Here is an 8,758-nt window from a genome sequence, read left to right as displayed (position 1 = left end):
ATTACATTCTGAAATTGTATTTTGAAATGAGGGAGTTATTTGGTTGAAGTTTCACATGCATGTAGCCTAATTATTTGTACCAATCTTGTTTTTGTGCTTAAAGTGGACCTTTTTGACTTGGTATGATGTTGGTGCACTTTTGAATGGAGTCCTCTGAAGGAAATTGTAATTTGATTTGCTTGAGGACAAGCAGTAGTTTAAGTTTGGGGGTTTGATAAGTTGGTAATATACTAAATTATTTCTTCTTTAATCTTAGATTGTTGCTATGTTTTGATTGAGAAAATAGTGCATTTAATGTCGTTTACTTCCTTTTTATAGGTTTATATGATTGAGAAGAGCACCGGAAGAAGCCAAGTGAAAATAAAGTAAAAAAGAGGCCAAACTGGACAGTTTTGCAAAAACTGGCAGAATTTCTTAACCCTTTGGAGGAGAAGATTGAAGCTCTTTAATGATAAATTTATTAACCTTTTCTTCAATTCCTTGCTTTGTATTACATATTTAAGTGTGTTGTATTTTATTCTATTACTTGAAACTTGTTTATGAAAATATACCTTGCTAAAGTTTTGGATCAAACTCTTGTTATGCCTATGTATTGAATGATGCTTATATCTAATGAAGTGGATCATTGTTTCTTTAATTAATCTCGTTTTGAATGATTCTTAAGGGAGTAACTAACCCTAAGACTCGCCCATTTACTTTGATTGAGCTCGGATGAGGAAATCTAGTTGGGAAAGATTAATTAACAAGAATTTGGGGCATAACCCTCATCTAATAACTTGAGCTAGGAATAGGAAAGTTACTTGAGATTCAATTGGTTGCGCTTGATGTCACACTCTAAGGCTTGGAAAAGCTTAGAATGAAATTCATTGATTTGATTGGAAGACTTTCAATGAGATTTTAGAAATCATTATCTATTAACATAAGCTCGCTTTTAGTTGTAAAATCATAAAATATATTGGATCGTTAGTTTCTAATATCCATGCTTGTGGCCATTGATCATTTTACTTGCTTTCTAGATTAGTTTAGCTTTGTTAGTTTTTAAATCAAAAACCAAAATATTATCAAGTGTTTGGCTTAGCTTAGAAAGCGATAATTCCTTACTTGCTTAAATCACCTTTATATTGTTCCCTGTGGATTCGACCCTGACTCATAGTTGGGTAAATTATTGCGACGAATCTGTACACTTTCTCTTTGAGGAGTGGATTTTGACGTTATCAACCTTATATCTCAAATTTGGGGCGATTCCATGGAGATTAGACGTGGGTTTGGGCAAACCTCAGGTGCAGTTGGCGCCTTGGCGGTGTATGTCTTGAGTATAACTACGTAACTAGTATCCCTGCTGTCTATCTTGTTTGTCATGTGCATTTGTATTATATATGACATATAAGTGATATACATGTGTGACGTGACATACAACGTCACAGTGAATATGTTTTCCAACACTGAGAGTCCAAACCATTCTAAATTGCCTCCAATCTTTCCCAAAATTTGTATATAATTTCGTCCAAATGTTTCCCACTAATTCCAACCACACCGATTCAAAAGATAACTACTAAAGAATTTCATATTCAAACTGAAGCTTCAAATGGGTCTTTAATGATGGTTCTTCAAATCTATCTTCAACTATTCAACAAATTAGGGAGAACAAGTTGAGGAAGTCATTAGAGGTGTGCTTGAAAAAACTGAGAGAGAAGATTTAAAAAAAAAAAGGAGGAATAAAGCATGCGATTAGTAACATGAAAATCTCCAAAAACACCTAATTTTGTAAGTTTTGTTGGAAGTTGTACATATAATGTGAAACTTTTGTTACTATGTTTTGAAAATGAAATAGTAACGTGTTCTTTTGTAATTAGAAGTGTAATTGCGTTTATCGATCTCTGTGAATATCCCCAAATTGAATCCTTAAATCATCAATCAATCGATCATTCTCAATCTCAAACTAATGAATGTTCGAAGAAATAACATAACAAATAACTGACATTGAGAAAAGGGCAATTATATCCAAGTCTATTATCTAGGATATAACTCAGTTACGGACATCTCATTTTGTGATAAACACCTAGATTTATTTTTGGCTAGTTGATTAGATTCTGGCATTGATCTTGAATTGTAATCTTGAATAGGTGTAATCTTTGGGCTAACATCATTGTGCATGTAATATGCAGGCCTTGAAGGAACCGAAAGACTAAGAGAGAGACTACTGAACATGAGAACTACTACAGCCAATGTTGGTCTATCAGCCGCATTTTCTTGAACACACAATAAAGCTATGTGGATGCATCTTATTATGTCACCAACCATTCCTGAGCGTCCCCTCAATATGGGATCTATGAAATTTGAAGTTGTTCCTTCACGCCAGTTCCTCCAAGCCTGTGACATTTTAATTTTAAAGTAAAATAATTTATAAGCACCTGAACCCGATGAATTTGAAATTTGAAAGGTATAGTTGATTAATCGGATTGGTTACTACTTACATAGCTCAGAAGGTTTCCCACATATTCTCCATCTGATTTGACAGGGAATTTTCCCTTCATTGCATACTCTGGTGCCATATATCCACTGCAAACCAAAACAAAAATTACATAACATTCCGCAACTTAGATATGATTCAATTGCTAAAGCTTTTGTTGAACATATGTATTTCGCTTTTCTCATCAACAGACTAAGGTAAAAAGCTAAATTTTTTAATTCGGTGGTTTAGTAGTCCAAGCAGTGGGATCAGCAAAACTAAATAAGTTGTCAAAACAGGGAACTACTTAATGTTAAAAGTCAGAGTTGTATGTCTCACTAATGAACTTAGACATTTTTCAATGAACTTGGGAAGTAATAAAACATTGTGGTGCAATTTATACTGCAAATTAGGTAGTTATGAAAAATAACAGTCTATCTAGTGAGAATTGTTGAACTTACTAGTTCCCAACAATTCTATTTGTGCTGCCTTGAGTTTCATCCATTGTAAATAGCCTGGCCATGCTAAAATCTGAGATTTTAGGATTTATTTCTGCATCAAATAGAACATTACTAGCTTTGAGATCACGATGAATGATCCTAAGTCTAGAATCCTCATGAAGATAAAGAATTGCCCTAGCAATGCCTCGTATAATTTTGGATCGTCTTTCCCAATGCATATGCCTACGTTTAAGCGGATCTGCGTTCCATTGGACAAACGAAATGACTAATAAGCTCCATATTTTATAAATAGTTCAATTTTTGTAGACGGTGTAGAAGATCATGATTCAGGGCAACTAAAAGATTTGAAGTCAAGCAATACATACCAAATATAAAGTGATCAAGGCTTGCATTTGGAACAAATTCATAGATAAGAAGTTTCTCTGTTTGATCTAGGCAAAATCTGTGTAACCTAACCAAATTCCTGTGTTCAAGCCTAGCAACCAACAAAATCTCGTTTTTGAATTCTAGATTACCTTGGCCTGAATTTGCAGTCAATCTTTTCACTGCTACTTTTTTCCTATTTGGAAGTATACCCTGAAGTAGACGAGCACATATCGGAAGAATGATTAATTATATATACTGATAGTGTCACGACCCAACCCCGTAGGCCGTGACTAGTGCCCGATCTGGGCACCCGAACCCATCTATCAAATATTATCTCAAATTCTATCAACTCATTCTAGTATATGGCGGAAGCCGACAAGGCTTTATTTCAAATTTATGTAATTTCCAGAAAAATTTCGGCAGAGTTTCCTTTGTTTTACGGACTATCCAATATACCCTGCACGCAGAAAATACCAACAAAAGCCACACAGGGCTAACCAAGCAATATATAAACATATGCGGACCGGCCGCCTCGGCGTATAGGATCGCCCAAACAACATATGCGGACCGGCCGCCTCGGCGTATGGGATGGCCCAAACGACATGTACATACATCCATACAGAAAGACCCTAACCCACAAACATGTCCACAGACCTCTAAACAGACCGACAGAATCATATGACGGGACAGGGCCCCGCCGTACCCATGAACGAATATATACAAATGCACTAATAAAAATATATATACCAAAAGTATAAGCTCCGGAAAGAGAGGAGCACTCCGAATAGCAGAAAGGGTGTCCTAAACAGGTGGATCACCAGGCTGTGCGTCCGTACCTGCGGGCATGAAACGCAGCCCCCGGAGAAGGGGGTCAGTACGAAATATGTACTGAGTATGCAAAGCAGAAGGTACGGAAATAAATCTGAACAATAATCGAATCAGATATATAGAAAATAATACATATAAAAAAAATATCAAAATGTTTATTTCCAAAGTATAAATTATGCATAGGGCACAGGAAAATGTGGTCGCCCGCCTGTCGATGGCGCCACAACACAGCATAACACCAGAAAGTTTCAAATCTCCGAATCCCCGTCACACATCACAACACAGCATAACGCCAAACACAGCATAACGCCAAACATAAGTGGAACCCGGCCCTCGAGCGAGGAGCACGGTGAACCATAATCACAGCATAACACCGGAATGTATCACAAAGCGCACGACAACAGAACCGGCCCGGGAACCGGCGAACGATATCATAGGGCACGAGCGGAGTAGTGAGGAATCATATGCATAAAATCATCATCATAAATCCAAAAGATAAGTAAAATAGTCATATTTGAAATCGGAACAATAATTACAACATTTTCTTCCCAAAGTTACCGAAATTACCTAAAGGGCGTCGCGGGACCCACGGACGAGTATAGGCCCGAACTGAGCCCGCCTATGAAAAACATACTCATTTTATATCATACAAACTCCTACGAAAATTTCAAAGCAATCCGAGCTTTTCTGAGGAAATTATGAGCGTTTGAAGTTTTGGAATCGCTAAAGAATGAACTTTAAAACAAAAATCAGCTTTCATATAATCTTTACAAATTATGGATTCCAAGAACATAAGGATCAATGTTTTGCCATGACAAGGCAAGGATGCCAAAGAACAAATGCGATTCATAAACATGCTCGGATTGTGAGAATAGAGTTTCCTCGAGGCTTATATCATAGCCTATTTTAACTAAGGCATGCCGAAGAAGGAAGATTACTTTACATACCTCAAACGCTCTCCAATACGATCCAAACTCAAGCCAAATCCAGCCTATGATTCGGGCTGCCCACGATCTATAAACAAGCCATAAAATGCCAAACATTAGCTAAAGACTTTTTGGGCATTAAATTCCAATTTCGCCCTTAATTCTATAGAAATTCGGGCAGCATTTCCCCTGTAAATAGGCTACCCCGAGAATTTAACTCGCTCAAAATCAACAACAACAACCACAATAACCAACCTAGTAACATTGACAACCAATCCGAAAAGCAAAATAATAATGGTAGCTCTTTTTACGCCATTCGACAACTTCCCAATTATTCAATTCCATGGCTTACTTTAAAGCCACAATATCGTTCGTACATTTGATTATTAACCCAAACCCATACTAACAACATTCAAGAACATTCTAAACAATTCACATAATAATTCCAACAACCCACAATTTTTTTCCATTTTTTTTTTTGCGTCACAATCCACAATATAACGATGTCATTTTCATAAAATGTACAATTCATGTCAAATGCACGACCAGCCTCAAAACAGCCCGCAACAATTCACCATATCACTTTGGGACATTAAACTTTCATTTCTAAACTAGAAGTCATCACAACAACCATTAAAACGCTAAGCGACATTAGTGTGTTCTTTGGCATATAGCATGACCCATATTCATCTATCACTACACATATACATATATTGATGATTCTTAGCCATCCTACACACTACAACAATTTAACATGCTACAAGGAATTTATTCAACAACCCAATCACAATACCCATTTACACGGCTAGCACACCCATCACACAACCCACTTCCAATCATACTATATTTCATGATTTGCAACCACTATAAGATACTACAACATGAATATAACCTTCATAACACAAGAACATAATGAATGCTTACCTTCCTTCTTCAACTTTCCAATAGCCTAGGGTTTCCAAAAGATGAAAATAATGAGTTGATCGCTCCAACGATGCTTCCACGCTACTTAGGGACCTCAATATAGTGAGTTTACATCAATGGAATAATTTTAGAGGAGCTAAAAAGAGGGGATGATTTTTGGCCTTCTTGTCCGTGAGCTTCAATGGAGGGAGCTTCTTTTTTTTTTTTTTTTTTTGTTCAAGTGGAGAATGAAGTAAATGAATTGTGGTCATCTTTTTATCACTTAATGAATTGCACAATTGTCCCTTGGCCCACATTAAAGAGTTGTTCCACTCAAAAGATGACACAAATTGTGTGGGCACCACAATCCACTATGCTCGGTCCACATGGAATTTGTGGATGATTTTCCACTTCCAATTTATCACCTTTTGGTCCCAAAGTTTTCCTAATTGTCCCATATCAATAAATTCATGCACAACTTATATCTCAAAATAAAATCGAAGGTTAAGAATCCCGACTTTGTATCCCGAAAAAATTTTGTCCTTAGCTTATCATAAATAAATCCGAATTATTCCACTGTACAAAAATACGGGTTCTAACAGATAGTGTAAAGATTTTTACGTTGTAAAAGTTAAACTCATGCAAAAATAAGTAAACCTAATATTATCACCATGTACACAGGACCAAATCCGCATTGTCCCAACTTATTAGCATTTGAGAAGTTATCTGTTGCTGCTCTAATTGTAAAAAATCATATTGCAAGGATTCTGCGGTGCTAATATCTTCCCCATGTGTACTTCACAAACATAGTAGTAATAGCATACAACAAATTAGTGAAAGATGGTCATAAGAATTCAACTTTCCTTAATTATTGTTTGTTTATAGTTTAAGCTTACTCTGAATTCCTTTCACCGGCTTCCTTTTACGCCTCCTCATCAGGATGACAGAAATACAAATAATAAGAATAAAAATTGTAACAGTTGGCACAATGATAATGATGATTGTTCGTACTGTTTTATCATCCTTCCCCTTTGGAGCTATTTTATCATCCCTCCCTATAGGAACTGTTTTATTTTTATCTTCCAATTTCTAATTCACTTATCTTACTGCCCTTTTCAGGGTATTTAAGAAACTGTTCCTACTTATTAAATATCACAAATATAATTGCTCCTATAATATAGTATGCTCTTCCTTAACACAAGTCAAAATTTGTGGTCATGTTGAATTGTGTGATCCGCTATACATGGTGCAGCACTTTTCTTTAGTTAATGTCTTCAACAGACCTCCTTAAGTGTGAGCCTGGTTCTTTATTATGAGCCAAACACGCAGTAATTCTTCTTGATAGCTGGTGACAGTGAAATTTGAATCTAGAACCTTGTTTGCTGTGCTCTCCTCTACCGATTACCATTTTGAAATTGTGTTACTATCTCATCTGGGAACTTAGACAATTTGAAAAGGTGGGCTTTTATTTACTTAATTATGTTTTCAACAGTCACATCAAAATTGGACATTGATCAAGTTGGGACGAGCAGAAGAACAATAAAAATGTATTCACCTGCAGGTGGCGGAGCTTCCAATGCCACATCCTCGAAGAAACTGTAACTTTCATAATGGAAGTTGCACCTAGGGCGTACTATTCTGCCACCCTCTTTCCATTGCAGGGATGCTTACGCATAGCATTAGTTAGACAATCGAAGCAATTCTGAGGAGCTAAATCAGGAGTACACTAGCATATTTTCGAAGGGGACCACCATGTATAGCACGGCCTTGTAAACTATCCAATAATTTAAATACTTCCTGCTTAAATTCCTCAGGTTTTGAGGCATTCTGGCCAAGATTGCACAAGTGATATTGAGTAGAACCTGATGTAGTGTCCAAAATGGATCGATCAGAGTACTGTAACATACAGTCATCATAGCCACCAAAAGCTTCTCTTTGGTTAGGACATAATTGTACAAGCTTTTGAGCAACATTATTGACACAACTGCGACATTTTTGTACCTCCACTTCTCCTCTACATAGCACAATAGCACTGACCATGTCGGAGTTTTGACCAATGGAAGCATTATAGAAACCATATTTATCCATATTTGAGGAAAGGGAAGAGAGGAGCGAGTTAAGATTTTTCTGGTATGCACTATTTTCAGTATAGTTACCATTTTCACCACAGACACTGTATACTAAATGAGGCAGCTGTGCTAGGATGAGACCATGAAGATGTATATGCAAGAACAGAAAGAGCTGCCACTTCTGAATAGCCATGGTAATTACGGCTGTTTAAGATGCTCAATATATAGAAGAAAATAAAATATATAGAATGGCTAGTTACAAGTGACAGGGATTTTTATAGTAAATTCAGTGCTGAATGTGTCATCGTACCAAGTAATTTGTTTATATAGGACCGAGATCTGCAAGAGCTTGAAAAGTAAATAGAGTTAGAGAAAACGTATTGAAATTTGAAAGGGTGTAGTGGACTACAGTTGAGTAACCAGAAAAAAGTGTACAATTTCTGATACATGAAATCAAGGAAGATAAGGACATTAATATTTTAAGGCTAGCTGCGTACCCCAGAGGCCTTAGCCTAGAATTAACACTCTGTTGGATTGGATGCAACATTTAAAGAAAGAAAAAAATAATCTTTTACGATCAACGATCTTAAACATGCTATAAAATTAATGTGACTATAAAAGTATGTTATTAAAGAAAAACTGAAAGTATAAAATTAAATTATATTAGATATAAAAAAAAAATATTCCCTCCGTACCAATTTGTTTGACACTTTTCTCTTTTCGAGAGTCAAACAAGTTGTTCTTTAACCGTAATTT

The 8,758-nt window shown here is 36.2% G+C and overlaps 1 pseudogene; it reads right to left on the bottom strand.

Moving 5' to 3' along the window:
* Positions 1 to 1,959: 1,959 nt before the first annotated feature.
* LOC132623429 (cysteine-rich receptor-like protein kinase 44) lies at positions 1,960 to 8,195 on the bottom strand (annotated as a pseudogene).
* Between the last annotated feature and the right edge of the window lie 563 nt (positions 8,196 to 8,758).

The sequence above is a fragment of the Lycium barbarum genome, chromosome 12 (genome assembly GCF_019175385.1).
Source record: "Lycium barbarum isolate Lr01 chromosome 12, ASM1917538v2, whole genome shotgun sequence".
Lineage (NCBI taxonomy): Eukaryota > Viridiplantae > Streptophyta > Magnoliopsida > Solanales > Solanaceae > Lycium > Lycium barbarum.
This window is presented reverse-complemented; position numbering and strand designations above follow the sequence as displayed.